General features: G+C 39.6%; 1 protein-coding gene and 1 long non-coding RNA gene across 6 annotated transcripts in view; both read right to left on the bottom strand.

Annotated features, from left to right (window-relative positions):
* Positions 1-17,554, bottom strand: part of Fut10 (fucosyltransferase 10) — a 190,576-nt gene that overhangs the window by 81,934 nt on the left and 91,088 nt on the right. Inside the window, exon 6 of one of the 5 annotated variants that reach the window (XR_012441443.1) lies at positions 15,775-15,892. The exons of the other annotated variants lie outside the window; for them this stretch is intronic. The gene's annotated coding sequence lies outside the window, so the exon portion shown is untranslated. The remainder of the gene's footprint in view (positions 1-15,774; positions 15,893-17,554) is intronic. 5 annotated transcript variants of the gene reach the window in all.
* On the bottom strand, positions 326-12,636 carry LOC141416872 (uncharacterized). Its single transcript, XR_012441442.1, has 3 exons — positions 6,904-12,636; positions 5,375-5,456; positions 326-5,145 (listed from the first exon to the last, which is right to left on the bottom strand). It is a non-coding gene; the product is annotated as an uncharacterized lncRNA (long non-coding RNA).

The raw sequence follows: 17,554 nt of genomic DNA, 5'->3' as shown, positions 1-17,554 counted from the left end.
ATAGGAAGATCATGATCCAGCCCAGGCAAAACATGAAAAATAACTAAAGCAAAAGGACTAGAGAAGCATGACTCAAATGGTAGAGCATCTGCCCAGCAAGCATGAGGTCCTGAGTTAGAAGAAGGAGAGTAAAATCAGTATAATCATTTCATGATTTATCATATAGCTATAGGCATCTAAACTATATTGTATTAGCTGAATGACAGATATATAGCTCAATAAACAGAATAGAGAACCCAGAAACAGATTCAAATATGCCCAACCGATTTTTAATAGATAGACTTTACTCTAATGGCTTTTCAAATTGAAAACAAATGTACAGAACAGTTGGTTACTAATCTTGTATTGAAAGCAGTCAGAAGTTTCATGATACCAAATAAAACAGTCTATCTTGAAGGTTTCTCCAGCTTCAGTGTTCACCAAAATGCAAAAGGAAAAAGTAGAGGTCATTTTCAAATAGCGCCCTGGCAGGTGGAGGGAGAGAAAGCTACTTCACACTCGGAGAGCAGGGGATCTAAAATGAAGACCCTCCAAGCTTGTCTGGCTCCTGCAGGTGAAGCCAGACAGACCTTGGCCGGCACCTGGGAACCCGGGGGTTCCGGCTTCAGCGACACCTCACCAAGGGGAAGGCCAGCCAGGGCTGGTGTGCGCACAGGTGCAGCATGTGTGGTGAATGAAGGTGACCCAAAGACAGTCACAGAGATGCCACCGTAACCACGCAGGTGCTTTGTTTCCTCCATGTCTTCCATGTTCCAAGTGTTCTGTGGGGTGGATGAGAATTCAGGTAAAAGCCACATTGGGCCTAGTTCCTTCGGTGACTTCAGGTTTTCTCCTTATCTTGTGATTTTAACTGGTTTTTAAAACACGCTGACTTTCGGTTAACCAGCTGCCAAAATTTGCAAAGCCCAGTGGCTTCCAGAGGCCAGGTGTCTGAGCTCCTGATCTCAGTACAGAAGGGTGAGCTGATGCTTTTTTCACAATTAAAAACACACAAAGCTGAGTGGTGTTGCATAAGAATTCCAGAAACTACTTCCATTTTTATTCACAGCTGCAGGCTGTGTCTATGGTACAACGCCCTGCACCAACCCACGGAGGCAGCATGTGACACACAAGACTACAGGTGCACGTCTGTCCCCTGAGAGGAACGCAGAGAGTAGAGAGGAGAAAGGGGTGGAGGGTCATGGTGGGGCCTCTGGTTCTCTTCTGGTTCCAGAGATGATCGCACAGCCAGTTGAGTCCTCATGGAGCCTGTCTTCACAGTGTCATGGATGATCTAAATGGACCAGCTCCCACAGCATAGGTGCAGCTCCAGCTTGTAGGCCATGCTCCTGGCATTAGGAGATCCTGCTTGGTGGCAAACACCAGGAGGACGACATTTGGAAATTCTTCCACCAGCATCCTCCTAAGCTGATCACCCTCTGTCACTGATGTGTCCTGCAAAGATCCAGTCATAGGCATGCTGGCAGCAGTGCAGCAACAGTAACTGGATCTTGTCCTGGCCACCCCCTGTCTCTTGTACTCCATGGTCTCCACCTTGAAACCCATGGTGATCAGGATTTCAGTGAGCTTCACTTTGTGGAGAATCATTGTCTTCTCCCCAGCATCCAAGTCACCCATGAGAACACACACTTCTTCTTTGCTGGAAAGCTCCTTGAAGAAGTTGGCAAAGATATTCTCCACACTTGCAGACAGTAGAGACACAGTGCACAGAAACTTGACTGGTGGCTGCCCTCAGCCTTCCATTCCTTTGGCTCTCACCTGCCCAACTGATATTTTGACAAAGGTGCAAAAGCAGTTAAATGGAGGAAAGATGGCCTTTCCAGCAAGGAAGCCAGCAAAGAAAGAAATGTCCTTCAATCTAAGTCTCAGAGTTCATAAACATTAACTCAAAATACTTTACACAGAAGTAAAGTACATTTCACAGAAGATACACAGACAGAAAAATGAAAAAATGTGCAATCCTATTTACTATTAGAAAAATGCCAATTAAAACTACGATGAGATATCATTACTCATGTACATTGCCATTCTTGCTGGCAAAATTAAAAATAGTGATAATGCTAAATGCGGTTAAAGATGCAGAAACACTTGGGTCATACATTAGTAACACGGTTGTTATAGCCACTCTGAGAAACAGTTTACCAATTTCTTTAAAAACTAAATAAAACATACAATTGCCATATGATCCAGCAATCATACCTCTGGTCACTTATCCCAGAGAAATTAAAACTTATCTTCATACAAAAACTCTATCAAGTTTAATTTTAAGACATTTAATTGACTTCTTAAAGGTTACACAGAAGTATAAAAACAGGTAGGACAAGATCTCTGGTCCTCTGTCCATCATATCTGGAATAGCATTTAACTTTTGTCCTCATCTGATGGATAATGGCTGCCCAAAGTTCTGTCCTGAGAATAATTCTAAGGCCCTGGGATTCCCAGGTCAGCAGGAAAAGTTTCCACATTGACTGCAGTTGTCCACCTGAATGTAATCAGCAAGAATGGCAATGACAACTTTACCATTTGCCAATCTTAAATTGAAATAGAGGTATACCTTGTTTGATTGTGCCTTACGGTCTTGCAGTTCACAGAATGCAAGTTGAAAGATTGTGTCAACTCCATATCAAGCAAGTCTGTAGGCACCATTTTTCCAAAAGCACATGCTCACTTCATGTCTTTGCACCACATTTTAGTGATTTTTGCAATATTTCAATTTGTTAAATTATTATTGTATATGTTATGGGGTTCTGTGATCAGTGCTCTTTGATGTGACTACTGGAATTATTTTAGGGTACCAGGAATATCACTCATGTGAGACAGCAAATTTAATTGATTAATTAATTGTTGTGGGTGTTCTGACTGCTCCACTAACCAGGAATGATTCCTCCATCTCTCTTCCTTGCCTTTGGCCTCCCCCTTCCCTGAGATACAACAGTATTGAAAACAGGCCAATTAATAACCCTACAATGGCTTCTAAGTGTTTGACTGGAAGAAATAGTTCCATATTGTTCATTTTAAATCAAAAGTAAAAATGCCTAGCCATAATGAGGAAGCCACGTTGAAACCTAGGAGAGGCTCTATCTAGGCCCCTTGTGCCAAATAGCCATCCCATGAATATAAAGGAAATTTCCTGAAGGAACTAATCCAGTTCACACATGAATGATAAGAATGTAAATCAATCTTACTGCTGATACAGAGAACATTGTCCTGACCTGGACAGAGTATCACACCAGACACAACATTCCCTTAAACCAAAGCCGATTCCAGAACAAAGTCCTAAATCTCTTCAATTCTATGAAGGCCGAAAGATACGAGGAAGCAGAAGACAAATCTGAAGCTGGCAGAGGTTGGTTCATGAGGTTTAAGGAAAGAAGTTGTCTCCACACCATAAAAGCGCAGGTACAGTAGCAAGTGCTGGTGGAGAAGCTGCAGCAAGTTATTCAGAAGATCAGGATACCTGATGAAGGTGACTACTCCCAAGAATAGATGAAACAGTCTTCTATCAGAAAAAGATGCCATTTAGGCCTTGTATGACTACAGAGAAGAGATCAACGTCTGCCTTCCAAGCTTCAAAGGACAGGCCGACTCTCTTGTTAGGGGTTAAGGTGAAGCCAATACTCATTTGCCATCCTGAAAATCCTAGAGCTTTAAGCATTACACTAAATTTTCTCTTCCTGTGATCTGTAAATGGATTAACAAAGCCTGGATGACAGCACATCTGTTTACAACATGGCTTACTGAATATTTCAAGCTCATTGTCGAAACCAGATTCTTGGGGGGAAAAATTCCTTTTCAAAATACTGCTGCTCATTGACAATGCATTCGTCACCCAAGTGCTCTCTGATGGTGATGTACAATGAAAGTAATGTTCTTTCCAAGTGTGATAACACAACACCCAGGCTGCAATCCATGGATCAAGAAATCATTTTGACTTTCAAGTCTTATTTTAAAAATAAATTCCATAAAGTCAGAGCTGCCACAGATAGTGATTCCTCTGATGGATGTGGGCAAAGTAAATTGAAAATCTGGAAAGGATTCACCACTCTAGAAGCCATTAAGAACATTTGTGATTCGTGGGAGAATGTCAAAATACCAACATTAGCAGGAGTTTGGAAGAAACTGATTCCAACCCTCCTAGATGACTTTGAGTCCTTCAGTGGAAGAAGTAACTGCAGATGCAGTGGGAACAGCAAGAGAACTAGAACTAATAGTAGAACCTAAAGTTGTCACTGGTAAAGCTTTTACAGGTGAGAAAAGAAATTGGTTTCTTGACAGAAGTTACTCTTAGTGAATATGCTGTAAACATCACTGAAGCAACAGCAAGGTTTTGGATTCTCACATAGGATTAGTTAATAAAGCAGCTCAGGCTTTGAGAAGACTGACTAATTTTGAAAGAAGTTCTGCTGTGGATAGAATACTATCAAACAGCATGGCATGCTATGAAGAAATCTTTCATGAAAGAAAGAATCAATTGATGTGGCAAACTTCACTGTTGTCTTACTTTAAGAAATTGCCACAGTCACCCAACCTTCAGCATCCAGCACCCTGTTCAGTCAGGAGTCATCAGCATCGAGGTTAAGACCCTCCACCAGCAAAAGGATGATGGCTCACTGAAGGCTCAGATGAGCCTTTTATTTTTGCTGGTACTGGGGATTGAACTCGGACTTGCACCTGCTAGGTAGGCACTCTACCACTTGAGCACCATAAGGTATTTTTAAACTAAGATATGTACATTGCTTTTCACTATTGCATACTCAACAAACTATACTGCTGTGTAAACATAACTTTAATATGTATTGAGAAAACAAAAAATTGTGAGTCATTTTATTGCAATATTTGTTTTATTGCTATAACCTGGACCCCATCCCACAATTTCTCCAAGGTATGCCTGGATAGTGTTTAACTAATCATGAACCAAATCAAGTACTTGGCGATTACCCTTCATTATGACAATAAGAACACCAAAGAAGTAAAATATGAACAAGCCAGACCCAACTTTATTCTCTAACTTTTCCATCTTACCAAGTCCATCTTTGCTTTCAGAAATAATGGAGTACATATTTCAAGTCCATGAGTTTTCTCTTTAGGTGAAAGAAGTTTACTTGTGCAGTTATTTCTCACAAACATCTTGATGCTAATGGTATCCTAGAAAAATAGAATCATTATAGAAGAGAAAATATCTGACTCCAAAATTTGAAGTAGAAATCCTTTCACATTCATCCATCAAGCTCAAGTGTTCTAAGGATACCTGGCCTTATTTTAAGAAATACTTGTGTTCTCTCATATTGCAGGGAGTGGTAAAGAGGGAAAATTGGGTGTAAGGTACTCCAAGCCCTCCCATCCTATTTGCCCTTCTGCCTATGCAAACTGTTACCTCAGTGTGCTGTGAATTTATAGGAGTCTTTTGGAGCTTCCCAAATGAACAGATTCCATTTTTCTTTGTCAGTTCCTTTGGTCTATTAATATCAAAGAGCATAAGAATGAGTAAATGGAGTCAAATTAAAATGTCCAGGTCTTGATGTGTTTATGTTTTGAGAAGAGGGAAAGAAGCCAGCTTTTTAAATCCTTCACCACTGAGAACAAGCTGTGCTCAGGGATTTGAATTCATTCCTGACTACTTTGGTCCTGTGTGCCTTAAGACTTGACAGTCTGAAGCCTCGCTGTGAGGTCCCTTGGTAACCCCATATGGATGGTTAATGGTAAGGACTGAGGACCAGACTGACTGAGCAGGCCTGACACTTGATCTTTGGGGTGAAACTTATGCTAACAGCTCACAGTGTGCCCTCCGAAAGATTTCCATGGCCTTTGCTGCTGCCAGTCTCCTACCTTAATGGCAGGCACCAAAAGCTTCAAATTACAGCAGCTAATTGGATGAAAACGGAAATGCATCCTTCTAATGGAGTGAAAGATTAATGCCTGGATTCTTCCCTTCACTTGCTGAGGCAAAACAAAAACACAGATGAAGGTTGTGATGTGGAAAAGTAAATTAGCTCACTCCAGAGCCACAGAGTGTGTTTGGATAAAACCTAAGGTGTCTTAGAGACTAGAGACCCATGTAGAGAGGACAGAAACAGCCTGAGACAGCAGCTACCAAATTATCCAAGAGACAGCCTGCCAAATCCCTGCTCTGTATAAGTTAACAGTGCAATTTTTCTCCATAAAATGGGTAAGTAACTTTGTACCTAAAGATAATTTCATTTATGTCCTGGTTTTATGACATTTTTATAACTGTGACACCCTATATGAGTCCCAGGAATAAATAGAGCATAATAATAAGAGGCATCAAAATAAAGATTTAATATGAAATTGTTTAATACAACTGGGATGCACTATACAGCCAATGGGGCATATTTTTCATGAGCAATCTATTACTCCAGTAGATTTCTTGCAGACTAATCTAGTCTGTATTGAAAGCACACTTGCACTTGATTCAGGAGAGCAGGTTCTTGTTATATCAATCTATTTTATCTAAAGAGATGCAATTAAAAATATACATATGGAGTGATTTCATCTTTTTAGCAAATTACCCCAAAGAAAAGTGCAATATTACACTCAAATTCAAAGGAATTTGAGAGTGAGTTGAATCGGAATTAGGTCATTTTCTGAGATTAAGGCCATGGGTGATTGTCTTCTGACACTTAATCGCCATGTGTGATATATTTTAATATGTTTTTATACTCTGTTTTTGAAGGGATGGAATTTGTGAGTGCCTTAAGGAGGTGCCATGATTATGGCATGGGGACAGTGAGGAGTGGAAAGAGAGAAGAGATAGTAATAAGGCAATTATAGAACTTGGTGTTAAATAATAGCACACCACTTAAGTTTAAAGGAAAGGGAAAAAAGAAAATTCTGTGAGAGGTACTCATATTGTCCAGTTATAGGGTAAACTTCCTTAGTTCTTACCTTACTGCTTTTGATAAGCTTCAGATCAATGATATCCTTCATCTTCTATCCTGTGAGTGTTTGGTCACACTATCCACAGACAAGCCCATCTCTGTCTAAGCACCAATTAAAAGTGGAACCTTGGATTATACTCCTCACAAATTTAGAAGAGAACTGTCAGGTGACATGCAAAATATACCAAGCTTATGACTAAAAATGCTTTGGCTCATTTTATTTTGTTAGCTAAAGGACCATGAAGTATACCCTTTGGAAAAAATATATTACAGAATGATTGTGAACTTTGCTTTAGATCTAGATACTGCCACTTACTTGCTGTGCAAATTTGAATGTCACTTGATACTCATCTATTTTCCCATCTGCAAAAATCAGAATGATAATATTTCCAACTTACTGAGTTGTTTTAAGGCTGAAATCACATTTTAGTTATCCATAAAACTGTTAGGTCTGATATAATTGGTGATTATCCTAAGGCATCATATAAACACATGATATAAACATATCAAACAGCCCACATGAACATTAAAGCAATCAAAGGGTCATCATGGGTTGATTAGTCAGAGAAAACTTCCAAGAGATTCTAGCAATTGAAAGGAGAACAAGCTCTCCATCAGATCTGAAATTACAACACATTGTTGGTATTTGTAAGGCATATATATCTCAAAGGATTTCTTGAATGCTTTACTCAACTCTCTGATACTTAGCAATACAATCCATTCTTCAAAATATTTATCAAAAACCAACTGGCTTCCAAGTGTTCCTTGTCCAGGGCCTGTCACCACGTGCACAGAAACAAGAGATCTTCTCTAAAGCCCTTCCAATCCCAGAGGCAAACATGCAGCCCCACCTTGATATCTACAATCAACACTCTGAACAGACACTTTGCTTCCTCTTTTGAAAGTGCTAATGAAAAAAGCTTACTTTGTTTGGCTGCATTTTCTCTGATAATTTATTTTCTTCCTTTTAATGTATCACAGGTTCTCCTTAGAACCCATATATTCTCTCCATATGTCCACCATCAGCAATAAAACTTAAATTATCCAAATTAGTTATCCAGGCTTGACTTTAATTTCTATTTTAAAGTTTAATGCATTGAATTAAAGGCGTCAGTTCATGAAAGTATTGCATATGCTTACTGCTAATTTTTAATAGAGAGATGTCCACAATGCAAACAAATTTGTAGATATTCAAGCACTTTTTCATCTGTTCATAGGCAGGTTTTTAATGAAAGAAGAACATGTTACATAACATAAATCATTAACTTTTGTAGTAGAAATATAGTCAGGATTCAAATTAATAAATCTCTTCATTGATTTGCTCTGCCAGGCACTGTGCTTAGTACTGGGAATGTATAGAGAAAAAGATACCATCTAATCTTCAAGGAACTCAGTCTACAGGAGATAAACATGTAAACAATCTAAAGATAATACAATAAGTCCTTTCATAGACATTGCAGAAGTAGTTTCTCCCATCTCACCTTTCTCCTTCTGGTGCCAGCTGCATACCAAACTAGCATAAGACAAAGTAACAGAAGACAGATGATATTTTATCAAGATAATTTACAGAACATGTATACAGTCTTGTAGATGCTACATAATCCAGAACATTGATGACAATGAACATACTATCCCTGAGCCAGTGAAAAAAACTGGAGGAAAAACTAACAAAATCTGGCAGAAGTGTCACTCCCCTTCCAAGTGAGTGTGTACACATGAGCTTGCCCAATTAACTGTAAGACCATTTGGGGAATGGGTTATCCATATTGAAATATAACCTAGTGATCACATAGAAAACAATACAGAGTGTGGAATGAGAGAAAAGAAGAAGGAACCAACAGGCTCTGAGAATATTAAGACAGACTTCACTGAGGAAATAGAGCTTAGTCTTGCAGGAAAAATCACCAAGCTGATGTTCCTGGCAGAGGAAATAAAACAGTACATACAAAGGTGTAGGGGTAGGAAGACAGCATGGAGTGTCCAGGCAACCTGTAATCAGTTTGTATAACCAGGGAACAGAAACATACCAGTGGGGAGAAGAAAGAGGTATGCATGGAAAGTCTGGTATGGGTTATAGAAGAAAATCTCTGGCCTAAAGATGATGAGTGCTCTTAAAGAATAGTAAGTAAGGAAGTGTTTGATTTAGAAGGGAAAAACACTCTAAATGGGAGATTCATCACAACCTGAGGCTTTGGTGAGTCCCATGTGTAATGATCCAATATGGCCACATAATTTTCCATGACCACGTTCTCATGTACTCCCCAAAACAGAGGTAGAGTCCTTACCACCCAAAGAGTCAGAAGCAAATGGAAGTGAAAATCCCCAATCAGCTCCTGAACTAAAATTGTAGTTGACGAGGCCCTGAACTAAAATAGTAGCCAAAGGAAGAGACAGGTGTGAATATATTAAGGACATAGATTATTTTTAACTGACATAAAGTAATTGTACATATTTATGGTGTACAGTATGATATTTCAATACATATATATGATGTGTAATGATCACATGGGGTAATCAGCTTATCTGTCCCCCAAGACATTTACATTTCTTTGTGTTGGGAACATTGAAAATCCTCTTTACTATTTTGAAACATTCAACTAATTGATGTCATCCACAGTCACTCTGCTGTAACTCACAGATAGGAGTCATTCCTGCTATCTGAATGCATCCTTATACCCCTAAGCCATCCTTTCTCCATCCCTCCTTCTCCTCTACCCTTCCCAGACTGGTGTAATCTGTTTTCTAGGATGTAGATTATTAATTGGGTTGAACAAAAATGGGAAGAGCAGACAAGGAAGGAATATAGGATAATTCACAGATGTATAGTTTTGGTGATTAGACAGCTTATAGACAAAGATCCTGATTTCCACTTTGCTAAGTTCAAGGAGCCTATGATGCATCTAAGCTTCCCAGTGGGTAGCTGAACAGACAATACTTGGATCAAGATTAGAAGTATGGCATGAAGAGGAAAAATATTTGGTGTCAGTTAAGTGATTGCCAAGGGCAAGGATCAGGGAGTATTGCCTACAAAGGGAAACTATGAGACTAATTAGGATGAATAAATGCTCTGAATTCTGATTGTGGTAGTGGATAAACGTCTGCATATATGTGAAAGAACTCATTGAATCTGAAATGTGTGTGGTGATTCATGCAATCCTAATGCACCAAACAATACTTTAAAATGTTTAATTCAGAAGTATGTTAATGAGAGTTTAAAATGTGAAATAGACAACATAGGTGAGAATGGTTATAGTCTGAGATAACAGAAGCTAGAACTGTATATCATGGGTAGAAGATGAAAACTAGCCAAATCACTAACAAGTGTTTAGTCATGGCAGAACTTTATTATTTTAAAACTCCCTGGAAATGTATATATATGTCTAGTTCCATTTCATTTTACAAATGAAGGAATTGGGATTCATAATGAGGTGAAATGCTTTGCTGAAGCATTTGAGTAAGCAGAGCTGCTTGCTCATAAAGGCAGACAGTAACCAAGGAAGAACAGATACAAACCAGGACTCCTGGGTCTGGGATGGTGCTATCTTGGACTATTCCAAAGTGGGATTCAGTGTGAATGACACTTAACACCACAAAAAGAAACCCCATTGCAACCCACTGAGATTGAGTCATCTGTCCTAATTACTGCCAATGTGCACAGTGTTTATAAAATAGCCATGTGTCCCTATAAGCTTGTAAGTGACCATAGGAAGCAAAACCACCTTATGAGGAAGGAAGGAGGTGGGCCTAGTTGCCACTAGCTGAGATTTCGGAGTTTGAAAGGAGCAATATCTGCATTGATATGCTCAAAAATGACAGGGTAACTTCCTGTCAAATAGACAAATACCTACAAAGCAGTGATTTCCTCCTCTGTGATGATACATCTCTGCAGATTGAATAGGCACTTTCTGACAAATCAAATAAATGAACATGTTCACATGCCAGTGAAAATTAAGAAAGAGGAAGTGTGAGGAATCTATTTCGTACTTACCAAGTTAAGTACTGCATTTAAATTTTTATTTTGTATTTTTTAAAAAACAAACTCACATAAGTGTACTTGTACTTATAATGAAAAGGGAGAACTAAATGTTGACTTCATCTGTGCCTATGTAACAGATGGAACCACAAACATCTAGGGGAGAGAAAATACAGACAGATATGGTTGTCATGGTTTCTTTGAGATGCAGTAAACATAGGGACCCAAATGGTCAATGAAATCCCCTATTGGGAAAAGCCACATGGTGCTCCTTTTTTTCTTAGATAATTACCAAGCTCACTTTGGATGACTGGAATTAGTGGGAAATAAGAGAGTACATATACTCTCACTCACCCCTGGCTATTCTCAAATTAGATTCTCCAGAGACTGTCCTAGTCCCCTATATAACAGACATCAAGCAATGGCTACCTCAGATTAATCAATTACCTGGTAGATAATGACTAGGACACAAATAAACATTAGAAAAGCTGTTCTCTGTTTCTCTGGAAAACAGCAAGCACCCCTGAGACCATTTCAAAAGATTCATAAATCCTGGTAGACACAGTCAGGCTCTCAGTCCCTAGTGTCATTTTCCAGTCCTCTTCAAATTCATCCAGACACATTCTGGGTAATATATAAATAGTACATTAGCTTAACATACCTGTATTGTCAAATGTTTCCCCATACTATGTATGGGTGTTAGAAAAGCAGGGAAAGAAGGCAGAGAGGGGTCCCTTCTCAACAGCCTTTTGGAGAGTAAAACTGAAGTCCAGTGCAATGAAGACTGTGCCTAAATGATGTCAAACAGGCAAATGTTGGAAACATCGTTTGGCTGAACTCACATGTTTTGTCTGGAGGCTCTGATCAACTTGACACAGACTAAAGTCTTTTCCAAGGTCATCCCAGAGGCTGCCAGAGCTGAGATCACTGTTGAAACCCTAGTTCTACAGCAGACTCCTCCTCACTGCCGCCAAAACAGATTCTTTCTAGTCCACACAAGATTAGGGGTTGTTCTCCCTTTGTTTTCCATGCCCTCTAGCAATGACCTTTCAGTTTTCTAAAGGACTGTGCAGCTTGAGCAAGGGTGTGTGAAGATGTGGGGATGCGGTTTTGTGGATCAGACATCAGTTCTGGAGGAATGGACAGTGAGACTGAGGGCACTTGAGCCAGCAGACACAGGGAAAAAGGGTGGCTTCATCTTGGCTCAATGACATGTCTCCAGAAGCCAAAAAGTCACGGAGTAATTTTTAGGTTGCTGAAATATATCTCTCTCTTGAGTCTATCCCCAAAGCCCGAAGCTTGCAACATCTTATTTCCTGTTTGGGGATTTCCTGAAACTGAAACGGCAGACTTGGGCCTCTGAGAAGAAACCCATAGAAAGCCTGTTGTGTGCGATGACTATGCATCAGCTTTCCTGTACAATCTGCCACACTTAACGCTCTTTATCTCCTCTAAAAGTGCTTTTTAACCTTCTTCTTCACTCCCCATACCTGTCTGTTCTGTGTTGTCATTTCCCCAAACTTTTTGAAACACTGAAAGTGTTTTATTGTAATACAGATGGTCCCTGACTCAGGATGGTTCAATTTACAATTTTTTCAGCTTTATGGTGGTGTGAAATTAATATACATTTAGTAGACACTGTACTTCAAATTTTGAATTCTGATCCCTTCTCACACTAGGGATGTGCAATAGGACACTCTCTGGAGATGTTGGGTAGCAGAATGAGCTACAGCTTCCACATAGCCACATGATCACAAAGGGAGACAACTGGATCTCTACAGTGTGCTTGGTTCCTAAGCTATGAGATTTGGTATGCTAAATGCATTTTCAACTTACAATATTCCCAACTTGTGATAGGGCTATGCAACCAAATCCTAAGTCAAGGAGCATCTTTATAATAAAGTCTATTTGGGGATACTGGTTTTTCAAAAGGATGGGGTAGACTATGAATTTTGAGTGTCGGGATTCTCCATAGAAAACAGAACCACAGGAGATAAATATGGATGATATTGCTATGGATATAGACACAGATAAGGAGATTTATTACGGGAATTGAATCATATGATTATAGAGGCCAAGAAATCGCACTAATCTGTCATCTGCAGGCTGGGGAGCCAGGGGAGCTGTTGGTGTCATTCCTGATCCAAGACTGAAGGGTTGGGATGGCAGAGAGAACTGAGTGCAAAAGTCCAAGAACCAGAAACATCAATATACAAGGACAGGAGAAAATGGATGTTCTGGCTCAAGAAGAGATAGAGAATTCACCATTGCTTGGTCTTTCATTCTATTTGGGCCCTTCAGGGACTGGATGATGCCTGCTCCCACTGGTCAATCTTGTTTGAATCAGTGATCAGTACCTTGACACAAATGTTACTCTCATCTGGAACCATGTTTACACACATCCCTTAACCTAGCCAAGGTGATACACAAAATTAACCAACATGCATCATGAGCAACACTGGGTTTGAAATCTGGACTTGTCCAAATTATTTTATGAAACATTGGACATTGTGAGTATGACTGGCATGGCCTGCTTCATCATCATACACAATAAAGTCAAGTCACATTTCTTTAAATATAAGCTTCTATTTTCCCTATGGCAAAAGGTTTTTAATCCCCTTTTCTAACTCTTCTGATAAACTAAGAACTTTAGAGAATTATTCATTCTTGTTTATAATTGCCTTACATAGAGAAAACTGGAAAAAGATTGTTTTTTGCACTGAAAGACCCCATTTCCTACCACTATTATGTGTTTGCTATCATATATACATTTCTCTCTGCATTTGCCTCCTTAATTTCCTTTACTTCTTGACTCCTTTTTCTTCTAATTCTTTTCCTCCTTGTTATAGTTTGGATCTGAAGTGTTCCCCAAAGGCCATGTGTTTGGTCCAAGCTGGGTGCTACTGGGAGGTGGTAGAAGCTTTAGGAGGTAGGGCTTTAATTAGAGGAAATTAAGTCATTGAGGATGTACCCTTATAGGAGATATGGGCTCCTGGCCCTTCCTCTCTCCCTTTTTCTCTCCCTGCTTCCTGGCTGCTATAAGCAGTTTGGCTCCACAATGTGCTCTCATCATGATGTTTCACCTTGCCACAGGCCCAGAATGACAAGGCCAGGAGACCCTAGATTGAAACCTCTGAAACCATGACCTAAAATTAAGTCCCTTCTTTTCCTTTTAAGTTGATTATCTCAGGTATATTGTCACAGAAACAAAACATGTTTTCTCTTATTGTCTCAATCTCAGACATTTATCACACACATACACACACACACCACCACCACCCCCACCACCACCACCACCATCACCACATAACACTGTCTTGTTAACTTGGGTGTCAAACTGGAGTTACCACTCCAACACCTAGACTTGCTTTTCCTGCATAGGCTCCATGCAGGGATCACTGGTGTCAGAGAAGACATCTCTTCAATTCATCAGAGAAGTTCTAATAATATTAAACTTCAAAAAAGAAGGAGTCCATGAGTTCAAATCATGAAAAAACAACCAGGTAAATCTAGATTATGGGATAGTCTACAAGATAAATGGTTTTGACTCTTCATAAATGTCAGGATCACAAAAGACCAAAAACAAGGAAAAACAAAATAAAGAAACTATACCAGATTAAAAGAAATTAAGGATACATAAAAAATAAATGCAATGCATGATCTTTAACTGGATCAGGGATTGAAAAGAAAGAGCCATAAGAAATTATTGTTTAGGGCAACGGGGAAATTGTGAATGTGGACTGTGTATTAAATAACATTATATCAGTGTTCTTGGGTGTGATGATGGTATTGTGAGTACCATTTAAAATTCTATTATAGTCTCAATGTTTGTGTTCTCTCAAAACTCATGTGTTGAAGCAGTAACTCCCAAGATGAAGGTTAATAAGTCATGAAGGTAGAGCCTTCATGAATGAATTTAGTGTCCTTATAAAGGAGACTTGAGCGAGACCCTCACGCCTTCTACCATGTGAAGTTACAGAAAAAAGATGGCCATTTATGACCCAAGAAGAAAGCCCTCACCAGACACCAAATCTGCTGTACCTCAATTGTGAACTTCCTAGCCTTCAGAACTGTGAGAAATTTCTTGTTTATCAGCCACCTAGTTTATGGTATTTTGTTATAGCAGCCCAAATGGACCAAGACAAATGCCCTTCATGGAAGATGGAGGGATGGCATGTCACAATGTCTGCTACTTACTTTCAAATGGTAAAAAGGGGAGAGAAAAAGACAAAAAGCAAATGTGGCAAAATGTTATCAGTTGGGTATTACTGAAGAATATCCAAGTGTTAGTTATATTGTTCTTACATATTATTTGTGTCCTAAAATTATTTCAAAGTAAGATGTGGAAGGGATAAGGATTGTGTAAGGTGAGAGGAAGGATCTGTGTTCCAATAATTTTCCTCCCAGAAGAGAATATAGCACCTATTCTACTTCCCCATAACTGGCTTTTGACTTTTGCGTGGTTTAAATATGGTTTGTCTCCTGGGAAAACATGATGAAATTACATCTCATGAAGAGGGTGGGAACTTGAACTAATTATGGTGTTTAAATGTGGGGCCTTATAGGAGGTGATCAGGATTAGATTACTGTCATTGGGTAGAGCTCCATGATTGAATACTGGTGGCCTTGTAAGAAAAGGGAGAGAGACCAGAGGACACACACGTTCCCTCTCTCTCACATGTGATACCCTGCACAACCTTGGGGTTCTACCAGCAAGAAGCCTTCACCAGGTGCAGCCCCTCATCTTTGGGCCAGAACCATGAGCCAAAATAATCATCGTTTCTTTAAAACTTACACAGTCTGTGGTATCGTGTTGTTAGCAACAGAAAATGGACTGATACAACTTTTCCATAACTGAGGTGTTTGGTGAAGGCACTATTCTTTCCAAGTACAAGAATTACTCACTTTGTCCAGAACAAAGGAAGTTCGAATGCCTCTCATCACCACAGGTAAGAGGTTGGCTCAAGAGGTTCTTGCTGGAGCACAGACCATCTCCACCCAGGGCTCTTGGGGATGTCTACCCCTAGAACAAGAAGCTACTGGTAAATCTTACATAACACCATCTCTCAATTAAAAAAATAGTAAGTTAAAATTTTCACCCCACCATGGATGTTACTTGAGTTTTATTTTGTTTTGTATTATAACTACAGGGATAAACAACAACAACCTACCTCCAAAGGTTATTGTGAGGATAGGACCCAGCACTTGACACCCTCAGTCACCTTTTCCTTCTTCCAGCACCCCATCCTTAGAGACTATTTCTAAACACAGCCTTTGCTCTCTTACATCCACTAAATCTTGGGGTGCTTCATTCTCAATGTATGTCTATTGTCCCCTTTTACCCTCAAAGTGTCCCAATTTAGATGATGAATTCTAACATCCTCCTCCCTATTGCCCAAGTCTTTCTAGAAAAAAACATTTCCTTCTAAAGAGCACAGCAATGGTTACAGAATGTTTTCAACAGCCCTTCCAGAGCAACTACAAAAATAAACAAACACACATATGGGGGGTAGGGGTAGGACTGCCACAGCAGTCATGATTCGTGTCATTGTTTCTGCTCTACCACTTCCAGGCTAACCAGAGGCTGGAGATGGGAATTTAAATCATGAGAACAGAAGTAGACCATATCTGTGATTAACTTAGAGATGCTCACATAAGCGAGCCACATTCTCTCAGACTGGCAAGTTCTCTCAGGGGTGGAATGAGCGTTCATATTAATGGTGTGTGAACTGCATAGACAGTGATCGAATACAGCTTGTAAAATAAAACCCTTCACCCTTTTTGAGGTGCTATGGCTAAGTAAATATTGACTCCCTTTGGCCTCTGTACTTAAGGTGAACAGATGTGGATAGGCAGAGAACCACTTGCCCCAGTTGGCTGCTCTTCCCAGTTCCCAGCCAGAGTTCTTGTCAGAAATCACCCAATGTTGACAGAAGAAATGCTGATTCTCCCAGCAACAGGAATAAACAGTGGAGTAAAGAACAGGAAAAGCATTTGCTTCTAAATTGGCCAGCTTAATTCAGATTTCAACTTTTAGTACTTTTAACACATCTTGCTATTAGTATAGTTCATTTGATACACTCTGTAAATATAGCCTGTACGTACCACATAGAGTTGTGAGGACTCAGGAGGTAAATTCCATCCCACTGGGCTATTACAAAATAAAGAAAAGCTTCCTCAAAGTGCTTTACATTTTGCTAAGCATTTTAATCTTCATTCCCTACCAGAATTAGAAGCTCTATGGTAACGTGGGTCTATCAGTTTTATTCACTGCTGTATCCCTGTAGCCCTTCATTTCTGGCACACAGTAAATGCTTGATAACAATTTATTAAATACATTAATAAATTCTAGGTTGCTTGATCCAAAACAAGGATTTCCTGATAGTTTTCATATATACATACAATATTTTATATAATATTTTTCTTTTTTTGGTGGGACTGGGGTTTGAACTCAGGGCTTTGCATTTGCAAACCAGGTACTCTACTGCTTGAGCCACACCTCCAGTCCATTTTGGTCTGGTTATTTTGGAGATGGGGGGGGGGGTCTCAGGAACTATTTGCCCAGGCTGGCCTCAATCTGTGATCCTCCCAAGTAGCTAAGATTATAGGCATGAGACACTGACACCTGGCTTATTTTTTTCCTTATTCCTTAATTCATGTTTTTGTTACTTCTCTATTAAAAAAA

Source organism: Castor canadensis, chromosome 14, assembly GCF_047511655.1.
Source record: "Castor canadensis chromosome 14, mCasCan1.hap1v2, whole genome shotgun sequence".
Taxonomy (NCBI): domain Eukaryota; kingdom Metazoa; phylum Chordata; class Mammalia; order Rodentia; family Castoridae; genus Castor; species Castor canadensis.
Note: the sequence above shows the minus strand (reverse complement) of the source record. Positions and strands in the feature narration are given on the sequence as shown.